This window comes from Trachypithecus francoisi, unplaced genomic scaffold (assembly GCF_009764315.1).
Source record: "Trachypithecus francoisi isolate TF-2019V2 unplaced genomic scaffold, Tfra_2.0 Lachesis_group7, whole genome shotgun sequence".
Lineage (NCBI taxonomy): Eukaryota > Metazoa > Chordata > Mammalia > Primates > Cercopithecidae > Trachypithecus > Trachypithecus francoisi.
In genome coordinates, this window is record NW_022681472.1 from 50,757,064 (window position 1) to 50,780,839 (window position 23,776).

Below are 23,776 nucleotides of genomic sequence, written 5' to 3' on the forward strand. Positions count from 1 at the left end.
ACCTGGCGCCCGGCCGGCGGCGCGCTCAGCTCCGAAACAAGCCCGGGCAACAAAAACCGGGAGCCGAGCGTGGAGGCCTGGGCAAGCGGAAGGGTGGGAGAGTGGAGCTAGGCCGGGGAGGGAAGCGCCGGGGCCGGGGCCGGGGCCGGCTTCCCGGGAGCCAGCGGGAGCGGGGCGCGTAGCAGGCGGGCTAGGAAGAACCGGCCGGCGACGGGAAGGGCAGAGGAGGAGCTCGCCCTCAGCGACCCTTCTGGCCGAGTGAGGGGTCGAGGGTTTGGGGCACAAAGGGCGCAGAACGTTTTCTCCTGTGAGAGGAACATTAAGAATCCTGGGAGGGCTGGGACTAACGCCTCCGAGAGCCCCACCTGGCCCGCCTAGGGTTAGATGTGTAGCCAGGGTGCGGGGAGGGGGCCGCTGCTGGGCCCCAGATAGAGAGATAGAGGCCATTCAGTCACGGAGCCGGGCCCCACCTGCTGTAGAAACCGCCACCGAGAGCTGGCCGGGCTTGCTGTACGCTCTGGATTCCGCCTGCCTATAGACGAGTCACAAGGGACTGCGAGACCAGGCCTGAAGGCAGAGAGGTCAGCAGGCTCGGGGGCCTCTGCTCCAGCGGACAACAAGCACACCTGGCGGGAACGGCCGCCTCCCCAGGCGCTGCAGCCTAGCTCTCATGTGACCCAGGGAACTTAGCCCTCTGTTCTGTTTGCATACCTGCAAAGTGTGGGCATTCACGCCGGGCCTGCCAACTCACCAGGTTATTTATGGTGACCAGTGAGACAGTGGGCATGAACGTGTTTTCAAAACCAAGGCTCTGTCCACATATAGGTGGATTAACTGTCTGGCAAAGGCAGGTGAGTAACGTTGATGCCTGTTAGCTCTAATGTGGATACTGTTCGGACTGGGATGTAGTTCTGTGACCTGGGGTGAACTGTATAGCAACCCTCGAGGGATTCCTGTCACGTTACAATATCTGAAAGACACTCACATTCTGACCCTCACAACATAGTCAGTCCATTTCCAACAGTACTGGTTTTAAAGGATGTAAATTGCAGTGCAGAGAATTGTCAGACACCAAGGAGTAATGATCGAAATATGATGGTCATTGGACCTTGTCTTGGGAGAAAGAGCTAACACTGATCTAGATAGTCTCATAGACTTGAACATGCTTTGGATTTTAGGTTTTTGCAAATCAGGCTCATTCTAATATTTTCTCCCAAATGCTAAGGTAGGAGCCCCATGATCTCTTGTTTCTCCCTAGGAATCCATTGAAGAGGCCATCTCCACATTCAGAATCAAGGTATGATGACACAAGGGGCTAATTTTTAAAAAGAAAAAGGCCTACCTTTTTCCAGTTTGACAAGGTTTATCATGGTTAAAGCAACATGTGAAATCATACGATCTTGTTATGATAGAAGAAAACAATATGAAGTAGATCATTTTTCCAGAGATGACCACAACAGTATCTCCATCATGAAGTGGGTGTATTTTTCTTCCCTTTGAATCTGGGCTGACCCTGTGATTGCTCTGACCAATAGAATGTGGCAGAAAGAATGTTCTAAGACTTCCAAGCCTCAGCATTAAGCAAAAGCATTTAAGCAAACCCGACAGCTTCTGCTTTGTACTCTGGAAAATGCCAGCAACCCATAAGGAGAGACCACCCTGCTAGCCACAGGAAGAGGCCATGTGAAAAGAAAGATGCCTGGCCAGCTCTAGCTCTTCAGCTCATCCCAGCTGAGCTACGAGACACATGAGTGGAAAAGCCCTTAGGAAGTTCCAGCTCCAGCAGACACCATATGGAACAGAGATAAGCCATCCCCACGGAGCACTGCCAAAATGACAGCATTGTGAACAAGTAAATGATCATTGTTTTAAGGCACTAAATGTTGGGGTAGTTTTTAAAGCAGCAATAGATAACCAAAACACAAAGCTAACAGAAATGCCCATCACAGATTAATGACTCTAAGCTCTACCAAATAGAGTGTTTGTGAAGAAAACATCTTATCTCAGGAGTCACCTGCTTTCTGTTTACTCTCTTGCTGATTTATAATCTTCCCACCTGGTGCTTGTTTATCCCAGTGGTGCACCAAGGAGGGAGTGCCTCAGGGCAGCATAGGTGAAGTCTGTCCCTAGGAGGGAGGAGTATTTTACCACATTGTTTGGAACTGTTGGAGCATAATAATAAAAAGCAAACTGACTTTTAGTCAATTTTATTTTAAAATTCTTTGCAGACACACAAATTTACTGTGTACTGCCTGTAGCTGGGGCAGATCACTCCTGCTGCCACCCTCCTTGGTATGCCACTGATTTACATAAATGCATGCAGTAAAACTCAGGAGTAATGTCATCTCCATAGCGTAGAGCTGTCTGAACACAACCAAACTGTCAAATTACACAAATGCAAGCAAGCTTTTCATCTGTTCACCGACAAAGACCCAGCCAGGTTCTCCGCCTGGGCAGATCCAGTGAATCCAACCATCCCTTAATTCACAGAATAATTCTTAGCGTGTTGCTATAGTACCCACTTCCAGGCTGACCCCCTGCTGTGGGGGTGACCCTTTCCCCATCTGTCAGAGTCCTCCTGTCTGTTTTCCATGGAGCTCAATACACTCCCTTATCTACCCTAACAAAAGGGATTCAACCTCAAGTTTTGTTTTGAAGACTCACAGTGCAGGACCACATTCACACCAACAAACAGATACAATGCAACTAATGCCTCTGCCTCTTGCTTATGAAAGCAGGCTGTGGCCATCACCCTGCTAGTGGCATCGAGGCTGCTAAAGAATGTTGTTTCTTACCAACTTGTAGGATGCCTACTTGGGGCAGCCTCGGAACACAAAGCAACAAGTTGTTCAGTCTGTACTGAGGAGAATCTCAAAGTGAAGTCCACTTAGGTCTTTTTCTAACTACCCATTAATAGTTAGGATCTGCTGGGCTTCTACCATGGACACAGCATGTTGCCAAGTGTCTGGGAAAGACAAGAATTTTTTAAAATTGCATTTTAGATAAACAATCACTTAGCATTTCAGTGACATGTGTTGTCTTAAGGGAAGAAAGGGTCTGTCTGGGTCTCCAGAAAGCCTGGAACAAAGAAGCAAGAGATTCTGTGATTTCTGCTTTCTGAAATAAAAACAGAAAACAGACGTTTAACTGGGCTGCCAGTTATCTCAGAAAGGAGTCAAGAATTATTCCAGGGCAATAAGTGTAAGAGCTTTTCAAGACCCTGCAACCTTTGTGACTTTTGTATGTTTGTCTGTTTATTTAACCCTATTTCCACATGGTGATTTGAAATAAAATCCTTAAAACAAAAAGGATCTGTGTGCTGGCTGAGGCAGCAGAAAGGAAAACGGAGGAGGGCCCTCTTCATTTAGTAACCAGTGCTAGGGAGGAGTCCCCAAGAACTGGGGTAGCCTGCCCTGGATTGTGACTCATGATCACTCCAGGCCTAGGGTATTTTCTCCAGTTTCTAAAAAGTCCTTTCAAGGCTTCTTAGTTTCTGGCTGAATGTATAGATAACCCAATTATTTAGAACTTAGAGCAGAGGCTGGGCGCGATGGCTCACGCCTGTAATCCCAGCACTTTGGGAGGCCAAGGCAGGCGGATCACCTGAGGTCGGGAGTTCAAGACCAGCCTGACCAACATGGAGAAACCCCATCTCTACTGAAAATACAGAATTAGCCAGGCATGATAGTGCATTCCTGTAATCCCAGCTACTCGGGAGGCTGAGGCAGGAGAACCGCTTGAACCAGGGAGGTGGGGGTTGCAGTGAGCTGAGATCGCACCATTGCACTCCAGCCTGGGCAACAAGTGAAACTGTCTCAAAACAAAACAAAACACCTTCAAGGAGAAAGCAAGGTCATCCCTTAATGGATATAGTCTAGAGACATGATACAGAATGGCCCTTCATACACCACCCTAGCTCCAAGGAACCCTGAAGCTTGAAGAGGCACTGTGTGGGGCGGATGTGACTTGGTCTTGGGGCGCTTGTTGGACATTAGTTGAAGTGTGTGAGCAAAGGGCTTTGTAACTCCCACTGCCAAAGCAACTTCATGCACAGTGCTACTTCTGGGCACTGCCCAACAGTCCACATATGCCAGGGGCAACTCGAGGTGGGTCTGTAACCATGAATTGCTTTGTTAGGATGACAGCTTGAGTACAAGTGCCTTTCTGCTCTTCTCAAAAGGATGCAGATGATATGATTACTACTTACATAGCCACACACTGCCTAAGTAATCTACCTATTTAAGGAAAACTCGTTGATTGGATTCTTTTTTTTTTCTTTTTGCATGAATGAACTACCTTAAATACCCATTTCATTTTGCAAGATGAATTTGTGCTTTTAAGTGTCCATGTTTCTCATGGCTTTGGCAAAGCCAGCCTAAACATTTTGATCATCTGAGGCAAGGTTTTTGATTTCTGTAGTACCCTTTTGGGGCCTCTTTTCCTGCTTTATTCCTCTTTGATAGGAGTAGGCATTTATTTCTCTTAAATATCCATTACATTTTGCAACATGAATTTGTGTGTTTTTGGTTTTTGTTTTTTGGTTTTTTTTTGAGATGGAGTCTTGCTCTGTCACCAGGCTGGAGTGCAGTGGCATGATCTTCATTCACTGCAACCTCTGCCTCCCGGGTTCAAGAGATTCTCCTGCCTCAGCCTCCTGAGTAGCTGAGACTACAGGCGTGTGCCAGCTCGCCCAGCTAATTTTTGTATTTTTAGTAGAGACAGGGTTTCACCATGTTGGCCAGGATGGTCTCGATCTCTTGACCTCAAGATCTGCCTGCCTCAGCCTCCCAAAGTGCTGGGATTACAGGCATAAGCCACCACACCCGGCCTATTCAACAATTATTTAATGAGCACTTACTCTATGCCAGGCACCAGGCCTGCAGCAGTGAACAAAACAGATAAAGTCTTGGCCCTCAAGAACCTTCCAGCTAGTAGAGGAGATACAATAAACAAGTAAATATATAATTTAGTGTGTGCTGTGAAGAAAGATAAGCTGGGTAAAGGCTTAGAGAGAAATTGGTGGGGAAGTCAGGAGGGCCTCTCTGAGGAGATGGCATTTGAGCATTGAGAACCAAAGGGCATAGAAGAGTGGTCCAGGAGCAGGAAGAGCAAGTGCAAAGGCCCGAGGTAGAAGAGTCCTTGCTGTGCTTAAGAGCAGTGCTGTTCTCAGCAGTGCTACACAGTGTAACTGAGGATTTGGCATGACCTGGTATCTCATGGCTGAGCAGACCCATAGGTTTACAAGCTGAAGAGCCGTAGAACTTTGAATTCCTTTGCTGTCTTTTGGGTTTTTGCAACACTTCCAGAGAGGCCCACAGATCTCTGAGAAGTCACTTTTTGTGTTTTTTATTATTATAACGTGAAACTACATTGTAGAGCCCTGAGAACAGATCTCACAGAATGGGCCTCAGGTAATCAATTGCATGCTGGAGATAAATACACTCTGTGCTGTCTGGTAAGGAAGGAAGGGACAGATAATTATGGAGTTCCTGCTCTGGAATGGGGACAGTTGCTTATCTTCTAAGTGCCTCAGTTTCCTCACATGTAAAAGAGGGACAATAATACCAGCTCAGAGAGACAATAAAGGCAGAAAGGTGCCTGGCACACGTAGGTCTTTGGTAAGTGTGTGTTCTTACCAGCACATAGACCCCTCTTGTCCTATTTCTTTTTGTGTTGCTGTAACAGAATACCTGAGAATGGGTAACTCATAAAGAACAGAGATTTATTTCTTACAGTGGTGGAGTCTGGCAAATCCAAGGTTGACAGACCTACAGAAAGGCAAGAAAACGTGCACATACATGAGAGCAAGGGGGTCAAACTCATCCTTTTTATCAGGCATCCACTCCTGTGATAACTAATCCTCTCCTGGGATAACAGCATTAATCCATTTATGAGGCATCTCTTAAAGGTCCACCTCTCAACACTGTTGCATTGGGGATTTAGTTTCTAACACATGAACTTTGGGGAACCCGTTCAAACTATAGTGCCTCTCATATGAAGGATTTTCTCTCTAATCACCATGTGGAAAGAGGATGGTGTTTATTTATCTGTTTCCCTTTTTTGGACCCCAAATAGATGAAAAGGAAATAGGATTTTAATAGAAAATAAGAGGAAAAATGCTTAAAAGCTTTAATAACTTCTGAGAGCTTGAGCCCCCTCAAACCATAAAATTAACAGCAAAATATCTTCATCTTCTTTAGTAAGCCTATAAGCACAAACCACAGAGGTGGTCTTGACCTATGCTTGAATTTGTGCTTACGTAACCTGCATTTTGTATTATGTGAAGGTTTAAAACCATAGTTTGGAAAAGAAGTCCCTCCCCAGCACATACTGATACACCTGGGTTATTTTACCTGCTCAAACACAAGTGCAATAGAAACCAATCAATCCTGTAAATTAAACTCCTGGAAGCTGTATAATCCATAACTCAGAATAGAATTTAAAGTGAGAAGCAGCTGAATCAGCTGAATCTAATGGTTAAGAGCACTCATTCTAGAATCAGACCTTAGTGCAAACTGAATGACTTTGGGCTTGACCTCTCTTAGCCTCCATTTCCTGATGCATAAAATGGGGATGATTAGAATGCTTCCTTCAGTGGTTCCGAGGTTAATGAGATAATGCATGTAAGCACTTAATACAATGCTTGGCACTATAGTAAGAGCTTATTAAAAGGTCATAAGAGTAACCTGAGTGTGCTGGGTTCTCCAGTGTTTGGGCAAGTGTTATATGAGCTGGGGGGTCAAGGACGGCCTCTCCAGAAGGTGAGTTCTGAGCCAAGCCCTGCATGATGAAAGGGGCAAGCAAGCTCTGTGAAGCTCTAATCAGTAACAGAAGGAATAGTGAGTGTGAAGGTCCCACCACACCACAGGGGTGCTTAGAGGACCAGCAGTGTGGCCGGAGTGCAGCAGTGAGGGAAAGAAACTGGAGGAGACCAGATCAGAGAGGTGGGCAGGGTCTGGGTCAGGAGGGAACGTGCAAACCAGAATGAAAAGTCTAGATTTCATTCCAAATGTGATGGGAAATGAGAGGATTCAATACTTTCAAAAGAATCCCCCTGGCTACTGTGTAGAAAACTCTCGTAGTGGGTAAGATGGAAGGCAGGGAAATAAGATGCAGTAATTCAGAGGAGGGAGGGTGGGGTTAGGACCAGGATGGCAGCAGTGGAGGGGGAGGTAAATGAATGACTGAGATGAGGATTTATTTTGAAGATAGAGACAATAAGGCTGCTTAGTGAACTGATGTGAAGTGTGAGAGAAAGAGAATCAAGGATGGTGCTTAGGGTTCTGATAACACACGGTGAACAATGATGCTATTAAAGGGAATGGGGGCCAGGCGCAGGGGCTCATGCCTGTAATCCCAGCACTTTGTTAGGCTGAGGTGGGCAGATCACTCGAGGTCAGGAGTTCGAGTCCAGCCTGGCCAATGTGGTGAAACCCCGTCTCTACTAAAAAATACCAACATTACCTGGGCGTGGTGGCAGGTACCTGTAATCCCAGCTACATGGGAGGCTGAGAAGGAGAATAACTTGAACCTGGGAGGCGGGGGTTGCAGTGAGCTAAAATCATGCCACTGCACTCCAGCCTGGATGACAAAGTGAGATTCCATCTCAAAAAATAAAAAATAAAAAATGGGGAGAAACAAAGAAAGGATGAGGGAGACACATTGAGCTTGAAATGCTTTTTATATCCAGGTGGAAGTTCCAGGGCAATTGAATATTTGGGTCTGGAGCTCAAAGAGGAGGTGGGAGTGGTGATGTAAATGTGTAACTTACTAGCTTTAATATTTATAGCCATAGAACTAGATGGAAGGAGCTAGGGAGAGATTATAGACAGAGGAAAGGGCTGAAAGCTGGGCCCAGGGCTCTGACATTTAGAAGAAAGAAGTTAAGGGATATCCAGCCAAGAAGAGTGAGAAGGGACAGCCAATGGGGTGACTGAAAATAAGACAGCATGGTGGCCTGATCCAAGTACTGAAACTGTCTTTGAAAGGAAAGTATGACCAACTGCAGAGAAGCCAGATACGATGAGAACAGCGAGGTGGCTTCTAGATCCAGCAAGATGGTCTACAGCAGATGTACTGATAGCAATAACTTCACTTACACATACCCTGAGAATGACCTTGTAGTCTAAGAAGATGTGTGTTTGGAGTTACAAGCTGAGGAATGTGGAAGTGGCCAATGAATAATGAGTGACCCAGAAATTCACTCATTATTCATGAAGGACATCTGAACCCCCGGGCCACCTCTTGGAATGAGGGTTGTACAGGGGAAAGAGGCTCTTTGTTTGGGATTAAATGAAGGTTGCTAGGTGGAGGTTGCTAAGTGAAAATGCCATACAAACTGCATGCTTTTTACAAATGGTGGTGGTGCTTCTGTCCAGCTCACTGCCATTGGACCATCCCTGTTTGTAAATCCATCCAACAAACCCTATGTCTCGTTCATTGTCTCCAGGTCTCTTCTTCAGCCTCTCTGATATGGTGCCAGCCCTACTGGAGTCAGCAGGGGTCCAGCAGGACAGATGGTGGTCAGTGGTGACTTTGGCACAGGGAATTTGTGAGGAGTGGTTGGTGGCCATGGAGTCCTGACTGGAGTGGGTTAAAAAGAGGGAGGAAAATCACAAGAAAGAGAGACTGGAGGTGAGGAAGCAGACATAGAAGGTCTAAATGCATTCACTTCTGGAGCTGCCATAACTAAGAACTGCAGATTGGGCAGCTTACAGAACAGAAAGGTATTGTCTTGATAGCTCTGGAGGCTAGAAGTCCAAGATCAAGGTGTTGTCAGGGCTGGTTTCTGCTGAGGCCTCTCTCCTTGGCTTGTGGATGGCTGTCTTCTCTCTGTGTCCCCACATGCTCTGCCTGTGTTGTCTGCGTCCTAATCTCCTCTTCTTGTAAGGACACTAGTCATACTGGATTAGGGGCCACCCTAATGACCTCTTGATCACCTCTTTCAAAGCCCTATCTCCATATATAGTCACATTCTTTTTTTTTTTTTTGAGATGGAGTCTTCCTCTATCACCCAAGCTAGAGTGCAGTGGCACGATCTCAGCTCGATGCAACCTCCACCTCCTGGGTTCAAGCAATTCTCCTGCCTCAGTCTCCCGAGTACCTGGGATTACAGGCACATACCACCATGTCCAGCTAATTTTTGTATTTTTGGTAGAGACAGTTTTCACCGTGTTGACCAGGCTGGCCTCAAACTCCTAACCTCAGGTGATCCAACAGACTCAGCCTCCCAAAGCACTGAGATTACAGGCGTGAGCCACTGCGCCCAGCCATATATAGTCACATTCTGAAGTGCAAAGGATTAGGGCTTCAACATATGAATTTGTGAGGCGTGCAATTCAGTCCATAACACTAAGCAATTCTTTTCTTAGAAATTTTGTTGTTAAGGAAAGCAAAGGATCAAAGTGGAACTAGATGTGAATGGGAAGACAGGGAGGTTTTGTCTTTACTTTGGACTTTTACTCTGGGAGGAATTACAACTACTGGTATTGCTGGTAAGAATGGTATGGCAGAGAAGCTGAAACTGGCTGCTGGCAAGAGGGGGTGATTGCGGTAGCAAAGCCTGAGTAACTGAGAAGGGATGGCATCAAGAGGTATCCAGTGACTTACTCAGGTCACATAACCTGTGAGTGATGGGGCTGGCACTTGACCTCAGGAATCCTTACTCCAAGACTCTCCAGTCCAACCAAGCTGCATTTCAATTCATGTCTTTGAGAGCAGCAATAACCATAACAATCTCCCAGGATGTAAAGGAGGAAACGTATTCACATATCAAATTACAGCTGTCCTGACTACCTACATACTAGGTACTCAAGGCTTGAAGAGGAGGAAGGAGATCAGTGGGTTCTTGGAAGGGGAAGAGGACAAACAGATAAGACTCCATTTGCCTGATTGACAACTAAAACACCCTTAGGAAGTCCAGTTCCAAAGGTGGTTGAATATTTTGAATCCCTGACTTAGCATTGGCCAATTTTTGTTGTTGTTTCTTTGTTTGTTTTAGAGATAGAGTCTTGCTCTGTTTCCTAGGCTGGAGTGCAGTGGCACATTCATGGCTCACTGCAGCCTCGACCTCCTGGGCTCAAGTGATCCTCCCACCTCAGCCTCCTGAGTAGTTGGGACTGCAGGTGCATACCATTGTGCCAGGCTATTATTTTTATTTTTTAATTTTTTGTAGAGATGAGATCTCACTATGTTGCTCAGGCTGGTTTCGAATTCCTGGGCCCAAGTGATCCTCTCGCCTTGACCTCCCAAAGTGCTGGGATTATAGGCATGAGCCACCATGCCTAGCTTGGCCTGTTTGTATGAACTGACCTTGGCTTTGGGTCCCCACTAGTTTCAGATGTTTACATCTCTTCAACTTTTCATGTGCAGATTATATTCTCTGTCCCTAGCACCGAGGAGCACGTGGTTTTGTGATTTTACTTCTACAAACTGTCTTATCACAGCACTTGCATGTCAGAGTCCAGATGTAAACAGATCAATCAGTGAGTAAACCTTGGCTTCACATTTTGTGCAGACAAACTTAACCGACACATACACAAAGTCTCTTAGCTACTGCACAGCCTCTGTGTCACCAGATCTTTGCCTTAAAAACACTTCCTTTTTTTTTTTTTTAGTAGCAGCTTTATAGAGATAAAATTCACATGCTATATAATTCATCCATTGAAGATGTGCAACTCACTGGTTTTGGTGTTTTCACACAGCTGCCAACATTTCCTTCTTGACATTGTGGTTTTCACCTGAATAGACAGGTCAAACTCCCAACCTCAGTACAACTCTGCTATTTTCATCATGGCAATTTCCAAACCCTTAAAGGTTATCTGAAGGCAAATGTAGATATGACTGGGACTTCCCTGGTGCCTCGTTAGCAGCTGATGACTTGTCTAAGTTCATCCAGTGGAAACTGCTCCATGTCTGTTATATGGGTGGCTTTTGTGGAACGAATGAACAAGGAATTGAGTGAGCAGTTTTAATACAGTAAAGGATGGATGCCTTGCTTGGTGCACAATGACATCTCAGTATTTTTATTCCAGATGGCAGAACGCTAAATCCCTTTCATTTGTTTCACATCTTCTTACCACCCTTTCTGCTAAATGCTCCATTTCATTATCCTCCAAAGTGTTTGTTTTGAAACCATGTATGTCAATGTCCTCTTTCCTCTCATGGAAACCACCTGTAGCAGCAACCACTGGAGCTGCTGCAAACATTTGTTTTTGATAACAGTGTATTCTGAACGTCTGTGGTTTCAATTTCTATTTTTGTCCCTGACTGTTGTAACTTTTCGAACAAACCCTTCATACCTTTTACGGGTAGCTTTGCTTTTCCCAGGCATTTGCATTCTGCCCAACACATCAGCTACATAAACTGTGACAAGGCTATTGCAAGATTGCTCTATCATTATTACCCAAGAAAATGTCTTGTGAGAGACCAAAACTCTAAAAGGCCAGCATATAGACATTTTTGGCCTTTTATTAATTATATGCAGTCATCTCTGAACACAGAAACAGTGTCAAGAGACTATCATTTTTTTTGGAATTTTGACCAACAATACAGAGAAGCAAAATAAACCACTCAGTCCCAATTAGAAAATTTTTTCTCTTATTCATCAGTGTTCTCCACTGACACATAAAATTCACCACTACACTCTCTCACATTTCATTTTTGTCTTTGAACTCTAGGCCTACCTCATACAAAACTCCTCCAACCTTTCATTCATTCAATAAGAAGTTTCACCATTTTAAAATCAGTACAATTGTCTAATGACTTATAGTTTCAACATGTTTTCATCTGCATTGTTTAAATTGGTCCTCACAACAATTCAGAGAATGAAGTCAGAACAACCATTATTGTTGTTGTTTTTTTCTTTTGAGACAGAGTCTCGCTCAGTTGCCTAGGCTGGAGTGCAGTGCCATGATCTAGGCTCACTGCAACCTCCGCCTCCCGGGTTCCAGCGATTTTCCTGCCTCAGCCTCCCCGGTAGCTGGGACTACAGGCGCGTACCAATACACCTGGCTAATTTTTTTGTAGTTCTTAGTAGAGACAGGGTTTCACCACATTGGCCAGGCTGATCTCCAACTTCTGACCTTGTGATCCACCCGCCTCGGCCTCCCAAAGTGCTGGAATTACAGGCATGAGCCACTGCACCCAGCCTAGAGCAACTATTATTACTCCCATTTTATAGACAGGAAACTAAGGTCTCTTGGCTAGCCAGTAACAAAACTTGTACCAAGAAATTGATTTGAATTCTAGTCCAGGATTTTTTCCTACCATAATACTGACCTTCATATTTCGCTATGATTCTCCAATGTCAGCTGCATCAAAATCCCCTGGAGAGCTTGTTGTATCACAGATTGCCGGGGCCTGTCCCCCGCATTTCTGATTCAGTAGGGCCCAATAATTTTCTCATTCACACCAACACTTCTCCACTTTGTCCCTTGCCTTCCCCTTCTCAGCTTCCCTTCCAGCTAGGGTTGGCCATGTGACATAGTTCTGACCAATGAGATGTCAGCAAAAGTCTTCTAGGACAACTTTCCTGATGAAAAGGGACAGAGTTGGCTCTTCACCCTTTCTACTTCTTCCTGCCCAGAACAAATATGCAATGCCCAGAGGCACAGCAGCCACCTTATGTCCAGCACATTAAAATGGACAGGATAGAAAAACAGGAGGAGGCTGGGTCTCTGATAGTCCTAGGTTCCTTACCTCCAGACTGCTTTTTTTTTTTTTTTTGAGAAGGAGTCTTGCTCTGTAGCCAAGCCTGGAATGCAGTGGCAAGATCTTGGCTCACTGCAACCTCTGCCTCCAGGGTTCAAGCAATTCTCGTGCCTCCTCCCAAGTAGCTGGGATTACAGGCATGTGCCACCATGCCTGACTAACTTTTGTATTTTTAGTAGAGATGGGGTTTTGCCATGTTGGCCAGGCTGGTCTCAAACTCCTGGCCTCAAGTGATTCGCCTGTCTTGACCTCCCAAATTGCTGGGATTACAGGCATGAGCCACCACACCTAGCCCAAACTTCTTCTTTTGAGACAGTGTCTCACTCTGTTGCCCAGGCTTGAGTACAGTGGTACAATCATAGCTCACTGCAGCCTCCAACTCCTGGACACAAGTGATCCTCCCACCTTGGCCTCCCAAAGTGCTGATATTACAGCATTAGCCGTTGCACCTGGCCTCCAAACTCCCTTTTTTTTTCTGGAGATGGAGTCTTGCTGTGTTGCCCAGGCTGGAGTGCAGTGGCATGATCTCAGCTCACTGCAACCTCCACTTCCTGGGTTCAAGCAATTCTCCTGTCTCAGCCTCCTGAGTAGCTGGGACTACAGACACCTGCCACCAAGCCCATCTAATTTTTGTATTTTTAGTAGAGACGGGGTTTCGCCAAGTTGACCAGACTGGTCTGGAACTCCTGACCTCAAGTGAGCCACCTGCCTTGGCCTCACAAAGTGCTGGGATTACAGACAGGCGTGAGCCACTGCACCTGGCTCAAACTCCTTTTCATGTGAGAAAAAAAGATCTCTAACTATTAAATCACTGCGGTCAGTTTCTCTATTACCTGTAGCCAAGGGCATGTCTTACTGATACAGATAAAAAGAAGGCTAGAAAAAGAAGAGTACATGACAGTGTGGAGACTGCATGAAAAATGGTATTTAACAAGCATTTTTGAGGACTTACTCTGTAGCTGACATTGTGCTAAGTAAATGAAGCAGGGGTCCTGCCCCCAAGGTGCTCATTGTCAAGGTGGAAAGACCACCATGTAAACATATAAAGAATGCACTGTGAGGGGACAGATATATAAATAAAATGCTATGGAACCCCAGAAAAGGAACCCTACCTAAGGAGGTCAGGAAATGATCCCAGGAGATAACATATGAACAAGGACTTGAAGGATGAGTACAGTTATGTCAGGAAGCAAAGAGAAAAGAGCTTTCTGTGCTTGTGTCCCTTCTTTCTGGCTCAGCTGGAGACGGGTTGGAACAAGGGCCATAGCCAAACACCTAACTAGGTAATAGAGGATTCCAAAACCCAAGCTGCCTGCAGAGGCAACTTCAGGAAACTCAAAGTCCAAAGAACCAGATGGGAAATTGTGAAGGCTGGCAAATAACCTGTGACAGCAGGTCTAGGGAGCCAGAAATCTGGGGCTGAAAGACAAGAGCCAGAGAGCAGAGGGCAGTTAGGGAGAACAAGGCAGTAGCTGGGAAAGACAGGTGGAGGCCTGCTTCTCAAGTTCAGAAGCTCAGTGCACAAGCTCAGCAGGTCAATAAATACCCCATTTCATTCTTATTATTCAACTTCATTTTCACATTCAGCCCTCATCCTGTTAGGGCTGTGGGAAAGTCATCTTAGTCCTTCCTGGGGATTCCCCCTGCACCCAAGGCTGTGCTAAAATTCTGTTGCCTTAGTTGGCCTGCAGGGCCCTTCCGTCCCTGGTGCTGCTGTTTCTGTGACATAGGAACCCTGGCAGTAGGACCCTGTATTAGTCTGTTTTACATTGCTATGAAGAAATACCTGGGCAGGGCACGGTGGCTCATGCCTGTAATCCCAGCACTTTGGAAGGCTGAAGTGGGAGGACCCCTTGAGCCTAGGAGTTTGAGACCAAACTGGGCAACATAGGGAGACCCCACCTCTACAAAAAAATTTTAAAAATAGCTGGTCATGGTGGCACATGCCTGTAGTCCCAGCTACTTGGGAGGTTGTGGCAGGAGGATACTTTGAGACCAAGAGGTTGAGGCTGCTGTGAGCTGTGATGATTCCACTGCACTCCAGCCTAGGCAACAGAGAGAGACCCTGTTTCAAAAAAAAAGAAGAAAAATACCCGAGACTGGGTAATTTATAAATAAAAGAGGTTTATATGGCTCACAGTTCTGCAGGCTGTATGAGAAACATGGCACCAACGTCTGCTTCTGGTGAGGGCGCAGGATGCTTTTGCTCATGGCAGAAGGCAAAGGGGAGCAGGCATGTTACATGGCAAGAGAGAGCGAGATGGAGGTGCCAGCTTCCTTTAAACAACCAAATTTCATGTGCACTAATGGATTGAGAACTCACTCACCACCAAGGGGATGGCACCGAGCCATTCATGAATCATCTGCCCCCATGAACCAGTATCTCCCACTAAGCCCCACTTCCAACATTGGTGGGGTTCACATTTTAACATGAGATTTGGAGGGGACAGATATCCAAACTCTATCACACTCCATCTCCCTGATGGACCATGGGAATTTACACCCAGTGCCTGATACATCCAGAAAGCATGGCACAGGTCTTTGCCACTGATGGGTGCCAGAAATGTCTCTTTCCTCTTCTCAGGCCCAGCATCTCTTGTTGGTGTGGGGGAAATCCCTCCCTGTGACTGCACCACTGCATTCCAGCCTGGGTGGCAGAGTGAGCCCTTGTCTCTAAATAAATAAATAATAAATAAATAACAGAAAAGGCAATGAATATGATTAGGATTGGTTTCTTCTCATCACAGAGTTCAGCAGTGAGGCTTTCAGGGTTAGATTCTTGGCTTCATTAGACACTCAGGCTCTCTTTTTCTTCCACCATACTTAAGTGTGTGTGGTCCATGCTCAAATGTGCTTTAGTTTCACAAAATGGTCATTTTAGGTCCCACCATCCTATTTCAGGCAGCAGGAAAGAGGAAGAGGCCAAATGAAAAAGGTGTCTGCCAGCCAAGTGGGGCTGCTTTTAAGGAAGTCTTTCCAGGAGACTCACTATATAACTTCTGCTTACATTGGCCAGAACTTAGAACTATTTTCAAGGGAGGCTGGAAATGCAGTTCTTAGCTAGGCCCATTACTGCACCAACTAAATCAGGTTCCCTTGGTAAGGAATGTAAGGAATGGAAACTGGATAGACCATTATAATCTCTACCATAAGGAGGTAGGCAGAAGAAGAAAGAAAAAGAACATGTGGAGAGAGAGAAAAAGGGAATGATGCCTTGAAAAGTGTAATCATCAGGCTGCTTTTAGTTACAAGTTCTTGAAAACTGAGCCCAAACTAGCTTAAACTTTGATCAAGTAGCCAAAACAATTTATAGATAGGGCAGATGTGTTTGTTGGGGCTTTGCGACTTGGCTGTTTTCTTGGATATGCCCGTCTGTGTTGGCCCTGCATTCAGGCTGACCTCACAAATGGCCATGGAGTGGCTGAAGCAGTTCCAGGACTCACATTTGCACACCACATCATCCACAGCAAGACTGACCATCTTCCTAGAAAAAGTCCTGAAATTAATTTATTCATTCCAAAATATTTCTGAGTACCTAGTGTGTGCCAGGTTTTTTTCTAGGTGCCAAAGATAATGACAAAGATCCTTTAGTCATCTATTGTTGCATTATCCTGAAACTCGGAGGCTTAAAACAACAAGTATTTATTATTTTACACTTTCTGTGAGTCAGGAAACCGGGCAGGGCTTAGTTGGATGCCTCTGGCTTTGGTTCTCTCATAAGGCTACAATCAAAATGTCAGCTGGGGCCGGGCGCGGTGGCTCACGTCTGTAATCCCAGCACTTTGGGAGGCCAAGGTGGATGGATCACTTGAGGTCAGGATTTCGAGACCAGCCTGGCCAACATGGCAAAACCCCGTCTCGACTAAAAATACAAAAAATTAGCCAGGCGTGGTGGCATGTGCCTGTAATCCCAGCTACTTGGGAGGCTGAGGCAGGAGAATCGCTCGAACCTGAGAGACAGAGGTTGCAGTGAGCCAAGACTGCGCCATTGTACTCTAGCCTGGGCGACAGAGCAAGACTCTGTCTCAAAAAAAAAAAAAAAAAAAAGATGTCAGCTGGGGCTACAGTCATCTTAAGGCCAACCAGGGGAGGATTCAACCTTCAACCCCAGCTCACTCACATGATAGTTGGCAGGCCCCAGGTCCCTGCTGGTTACTGGCCAGAGATGTCAGCTCATTGCAACATGGACATCTCTATTGGGCTGGGAGTTGCGGGTGGAAAGGAACAGACAGAAGTCAGTCTTTTTGTAAAGCATTCTCAGAAGTGACATCCCATTACTTTTGCCATATTTTATTTATTTTGAACTACTGCCAATAAGTCCAGGCCACGTTGAATGGGAGGGGATTACATAAGGGCACGAATACCAGGAAGTTCAGATCGTGGGGAACCACTCTGAGACTGCTTACCACAATATCTAGTCAGTAGAGACAGGCAATAAACAAACATATATCATATGTCAGGGGTGATAAGTGCTAGGAAGAAAATCAACGCAGAGTAAGGGAAGGCCTTTACTATGAATGTCATTTGGGTAAAACCTGGCACACAGGGGGCAGTATGCCATGTGGGCATCTGCAGAAGAGCATTCCAGCCAGAGGGAAGAACAGGTGCAAGCTCCCTGAGGCAGGAGCATGCTTGGTGTCGTTCATGAATCACACAACCAAGGTGCCTGGAGCTGAGTGAGCAAGGGAGGAGACCAAGTCAGAGAGGTGGGTTGGGATCATGAAGAGATTTAGAGAAGATAGTAGAGACTTTCCTGGAAGGTTCTGCACAGGGGTGTGATGTCATGATCTACTTTACTATTAAAAATCTACCATGTGGGCAGCAGATGGTACAAAGGGCAAGAGTAAAAGCAGGTAAACCAGTTGGGATTCTACTGCAGTGCCCAGGGGAGAGATAGCAAAATCATGGATTGGGTCATATTGATGCAAGTGGGGAGAAGTAACTGGGTTCTGGATATATTTGATAAGATTTGCTGATAGATTGACTTAGGGTGGGACAGAAGGAGGAGTCAAAAATGACTGCAAGCCTTTCAGAATAAGACTCTCTAAGGTCAGGATGCTATTTGCTCAGGTGGGGAGGACGAACCTGAAAGAGCAAGATTTTGACCATGTGAAGTTTGGGACATCTGTTAGATAGCCAAGTGGAGATGTTGGAGTCTGGAGTTCAGAGGAGAAGTGGAGGCTGGCAATAGAAATTAGAGAGGCATCAGGATCAAATTGCCATTTAAAGACAGAGAACTAGATGAGATGAATCACCTAGGGAATACGTATTAAAGGAGAATGAGCCCTGGAGCACCTGGAACCTTTGGAACTAAGAGGATGAGGAGGATCTGGCTAAGGAAACTGTGAAAGAGAAACCAGTGACAAAGGACTGATGATTCGGGAGAGAAAACCAATAGGGTCCACCTAGGAGAGCAAGAGGAGAGGTGCTCTTGCCCTTTCACATGCCTCCAAAGGTCAAGTGGTGCCACTGGATTTGAAAAGTAGCAGAAGGTCATTGATTACTTTAGAGAGAGCAGCTTGCAAAGTCATAAGGTCAGCAGCTGGACAATATTGGATTTGGAAAGGAAATTAGCTGGGCCTGGTGGTGTGTGTCTATGTTCCCAGTTACTCAAGAGGCTGAGGCGGGAGGATCAGGTGAACCAGGGAGTTCAAGGCTGCAGTGAGCTATGATCATGCCACTGCACTCCAGCCTGGTTCACAGAGCAAGACCCTGTTTCTAAATAAAATAATTTTAAAGTTGGAAACAAAGCACAAGGGAAAACACTAAGTTATGAAAAATTAGAATACACTGATATCAATAACCAAACATTATAATAAAATCTAGAACACAGAAAGAGGCAAATTGTTTTCAGTAAATACAGTGAGGCTTAGGATCTTTACAATGGAAAAAAAAAACTCATGCAAATTGATAAGGAAAATACTAAGACCCTACTAGGAAATCGACAAAGGACATGAACAGACAGTTGGAAAAGGAGGAAATACAACTAGTAAACAAAGATAAAGAAAACTGTTTGGCACCATTAGCAAGAAAAGAAATACAGATTAAAATCTTAAAATGGGCCGGGCACAGCGGCTGACGCCTGTAATCCCAGCACTTTGGGAGGTCAAGGCAGGCGGATCACGAGGTGAGGAGATCAAGACCATCCTGGCTAATATGGTGAAACCCCATCTTTACTAAAATACAAAAAAATTAGCCGGGTGTGGTGGCGCGTGCCTGTAGTCCCAGCTACTCGGGAGACTGAGGCAGGGGAATTGCTTGAACCTGGGAGGTAGAGGTTGCAGTGAGCCGAGATTGCGCCACTGCACTCCAGCCTGTTGACAGAACAAGACTCTGTTTCAAAAAAAAAAAAAAACATAAAATGATGTGTTTTCAACTACCAAATTAGCAAAGAGTTATTCATATCATTTAACCCAGAAATTCCAGGTCAGGGAATCCTAAGAAACTAAGCCAAAATGCAAATGAAAAAGCTAGTCACGATTCTGTTTATAATAGTTAATAACAGAAAATAGCCAGGCATGGTGGCTCACAGCTGTAATCCCACTGGCTCAGGAGGCTGAGGCAGGAGGATCTTTTGAATCCAGGAGTTCGAGGTTATAGTGAGCCATGGTCTTGCCATCGCACTCCAGCCTGGGTGACATGTTCCCATCTCTAAAAAAAAAAATAATAAAAATAACAGAAAATAATCAAAATGCTGAACACCAGGAGACTGGCTTAGAAAAGCATGGCACATTCATACAATAGAATATTGATCAAGCATATACCAAAAATGCTTGGGAAGAATTTATGGTAACACAGGAAAATGCCTATATCATATTAACTTTTTTAAAAAGCAGAATTGTAAATTGTATATACCTTTTCTTCTCACCTATGGGAATATATTTCTAGAAAAAGGGAAACTCACCAAAATGTTGCCTCAGCATCACACAGGAAGACTGGCTACCATTCTTTCATGCAGCACGCCTTTGTCTCGAACTCCTGGCCTCAAGCCATCCTCCCACCATGGCCTCTCAAAGTGCTAGGGTTAGAGGTGGGAGCCAGCACAACTTTGTTGAATTCTGTACTGGCTTCTCTGCCAAGTCCTGGGAGTACAAAGATAATTCAGAAAGTCCTTCCCTTGAGGAGCTTGCATCTATGATCCGAAAAAGTGTTCTGTGTGAGTAAACAATCAAGCCTCAAAAGCTATAAGCATAATTGGAATCCAAAAATATCACAGCAGAAATGAACACAGCTGCAAGGTAAATGTTGACCACACAGCTGGGCCTTCAGTGATGCTGCCCAGAGGCAATAGGGAATTTTGGAGCGTACTTAGCTGTCAGTTGAGTCCTCAGAAACCCCAATGCTAGAGTAAAGATGGCCTTGACTCCAAAGTAATGAAAGTCAAGATGTAGCTAATAGAATTGATAGAATGAAGCTGATACTCCCAAACAATATTTGTTGCCTAACTTCCTGCTATAAGTGGTTTGGTGTAACTGACTTTGCTTGGCCTCTCCTCAGAACCACCAGAGTGACTTCGGATGGATTATTAGGCTTCTTCCATCTTGGGTTACTTCTTGAGCCCCACTCTTTGGCAACGACTAGCTTGGAGGTTCCTGCTGCAGTGTCAGGATTGGGCCAATGGGAATGCCTCTATTTTCAGGTTTCTCACAGGTGGAGATGACAGAATGACACCTTGTATTTCTAGACTCTTTTATGTATATTTCACATATATTTTAAACATTCTGGGCCTGGCGTGGTGGCTCATGCCTGCAATCCCAGCACTTTGGGAGACCAAGGTGAGTGGATCCCCTGAGGTCAGGAGTTCGAGACCAGCCTGGCCAACATGGTGAAACCCCATCTCTACTAAAAATGGAAAAATTAGCAGGGTGTGGTGGCTTGCGCCTGTAATCCCAGCTACTCAGGAGGCTGAGGCAAGAGAATCACTTGAGTTCTGGAGGCGGAGGTTGCAGTGAGCCAAGATTGCACCATTGCACTCCAGCCTGGGCAACAAAAGCGAAAAAAAAAAAAGAAAACTCCATCTCAAAAAAAAAAAAAGAAATTCTGACTCACCTGCAAATTGAAGAATGATGTAGTCGGTAGCTGGAAATCAGCTGCATTTTTAAAATTTCTGGCAGTGTTACCTCCATCTCACTTCCTTTACCTATCAAACTGTAGTTATTTAACAAATGCTAAATCAAAAAAACAAAGATTCTGATAGTGTCAGAGAGAAAGCTCTCCCAGAAAGCTACTTTCTGAAAAGTCCAACCAGGTTGTTCTTTAAGTGTTTTGGTCCATGGTGTAGCAAGGCAGATTTAGAGAGCAAAGAATAGATACAATGTGATTTTTTTCTTGAGACAGAGTCTTGCTCCATTGCACAGACTGGATTGCAGTGGCTGGATCTCGGCTCATTGCAACCTCTGCCTCCCAGGTTCAAGCAATTCTCCTGCTTCAGCCTACCGAGTAGCTGGGATTACAGGCGTGCGCCACCACACCTGGCTAATTTTTGTATTTTTAGTAGATGTGGGGTTTCGCCATGTTGGTCAGGCTGGTCTCTAACTCCTGACCTCAAGTGATCTGCCCACCTCAACCTCCCAAAGTGCTGGGGCAGGCATGAGCCACAGTGCTTGGCCACAATGTGATCTTTAAAATAGCTCAAAGAGGCCACCCTAAAGGAAAATGAGTATTTGATCATAAAATTAAGTACAATTTAAAAATTCAGTTATGCCATAATCCCAGCACTTTGGGAGCACAAGGTGGGAGGATTGTGTGAGCTCAGGAGTTTAAGACCAGCCTGGACAACATAGCAAGACACTGTCTCTACTAAAACTTAAAGAAAAATAAGAAAAAGGCATGGTGGTGCATGTCTGTAGTCCCAGCTACTCAGGAGACTGAGGTGGGAGACTTGCTTAAGCCCAGCAGTCAAGGCTGCAGTGAGCCATGAGTGTGCCACTGCATGCAGCCTGGATGACAGAGCAAGACACTGTTTCAAAAATAAATTAAATAAATAAATAAATGTTAAATTCTTAGCCAGGTATGATGCCTCACACCTGTAATCTCAGCACTTTGGGAGGCCAAGGTGGGAGGATCACTTGAGCCCAGGAGTTTGAGGCTCCAGTGAGCTATGATAGCTTCACTTCACTACAGCCTGGGTGACAGAACAAGCCTCTGTCTCTAGCTAACTAAATAAATAAATACTCATTTCTTAAGAGAAACCTTCAGTAATTACCATGTGATCGGGACTGAAATGTATGAAGGCAAACTGTCTGGGTTCAAATCCTGGCTCTGCCACTTCCTAGCTGTGTGACCTTAAGCAAGCTACTTAATTTCTCTGTGTCTCAGTATTTTTTCCTTATCTGTAAAGTGGAGATGATAGGACCTCCAGCCTGGGCCACAGAGCAAGATTCTATCTCAAAAAATAAAATAAAATGAGAGACACCAGAGAGCTCCCTCATGCCTTCTCCCCCTTGAGGACACAGTGAGAAGATGCCCAACTATGAATCAGAAAGTGACCTTTGGGCCGGGCACGGTGGCTCACACCTGTAATCCCAGCACTTTGGGAGGCCGAGGCAGGTGGATCACGAGGTCAGGAGATCGAGACCATCCTGGCTAACACGGTGAAACCCCGTCTCTATGAAAAATACAAACAATTAGTCGGGCGTGGTGGCAGGCGCCTGTAGTCTCAGCTACTTGGGAGGCTGAGGCATGAGAATCACTTGAACCCAGGAGGCGGAGCTTGCAGTGAGCCAAGATCACGCCACTGCATTCCAGCCTGGGCTACAGAGGGAAAAAAAAAAAGTGACCTTTGGCCAGACGTGGAGGCTTACACCTGTAAACCCCGTGCTTTGGGAGGCCGAGGTAGGAAGATTGCTTGAGGCCAGGAGTTCAGAACCAGCCTGGGCAACATAGCAAGACCCCTGTCTCTTAAAAAAAAAAAAAAAAAGGCCCTCCCCAGACATGGAATTTTTGATCTTGGACTTCCCACCCTCCAGAACTGTGAGAAATACGTTTCTGTTGTTTATAAACCACCCAGTCTATGGTATTTTCATTATAGCAGCCTGAACCAACTAAGATAAGGGTATTCATGGAAGTGAGGAAAACAAACAATGTCTTTATGGGAACTCCAGAAAGCCACTCAGCCAGTCCTCAAGGTTAGCACAGGAACATCATACCACCCTGGAAGGTGGCCATTAGTCAGGAACTAGAAGGTCATTCAGGACACTGACCAGCTGTTGTGGCCATACCATCTCCTCATCCCTTTGCAGCAGGTTGGGTTGGTTTCTACTTAGAGCCGAATCTGTTTCTTTTTTTTTTTTTTTTTTTTTAATTATCTTTACTATAAGGGAAAAAACACAGTAAAACAGACCTGGTAGGTGGTAGGGGTGGAAGACACAGAAAAATATAATGACCAGACAAGCTGCCTAGACATGGCTTCCTGCGAGGGAGGACCGTGAGTTGGCCTTTACCTCACCTGCTTTCCTGATTCAGAGAAACTTTCCCTTAGCAAGACTGGGCCCAGGAGCTCCATTTTCCAATCTCTTCTCTTCCTGGGTGTTTAGGAAAGGGTGTATGGTTCTCCAGCTTTGAAGATATTGAAGACAATATGGAGAAAAAGGGAAGGATGTTATAGCCCTTTGTTTCAATGCCTTCCCCAGCTCTTGCCCTCAGGATTTGTTGATGCTGCAGATAGGAACCCCATGGAATTGGGGCAGCCTAGGCAGCAATAGGCTAAACAATGAGGCTGTATTGATGAGGAAGGAAGCAGCATCACACCTGGCTTGGAAGCTGTCAGGAGGTAGAGTGCCATAGGAGAGATGCTAAGGAACTTTCGGGCAGAGGTACCTGGAGCCTGTAGTCCATCTGCTCCCAGAGTGTCAGTAGCCAAGCCTTTCCTTGTTAAGGGGGTCTCAAAGGATGTCCCTTTCCCCATATGCAGGAAGTACATAGCCTGCCAGCTTCAGAAGCCTGTCCAGCTAGAGGTGTGGTGCTCACTTCCACGCCTGTAGGTGTTTGTCCAAGAGTCAACCTGAGATTCAAACCCAAGGCCTTCTAGGCCCAAAACAAGTAAGCAAGTAGCAGCCCAGGAAGT

General features: G+C 45.5%; 1 protein-coding gene across 3 annotated transcripts in view; it reads left to right on the forward strand.

Annotated features, from left to right (window-relative positions):
* The first annotated feature begins 753 nt into the window (after positions 1-753).
* NDUFAF6 (NADH:ubiquinone oxidoreductase complex assembly factor 6) overlaps positions 754-23,776 on the forward strand; it is a 113,329-nt gene continuing 90,306 nt past the window's right edge. For all 3 annotated transcript variants that reach the window (XM_033202662.1, XM_033202666.1, XM_033202663.1), the window contains exons 1-2: positions 754-851; positions 8,450-8,634. The gene's annotated coding sequence lies outside the window, so the exon portion shown is untranslated. The remainder of the gene's footprint in view (positions 852-8,449; positions 8,635-23,776) is intronic.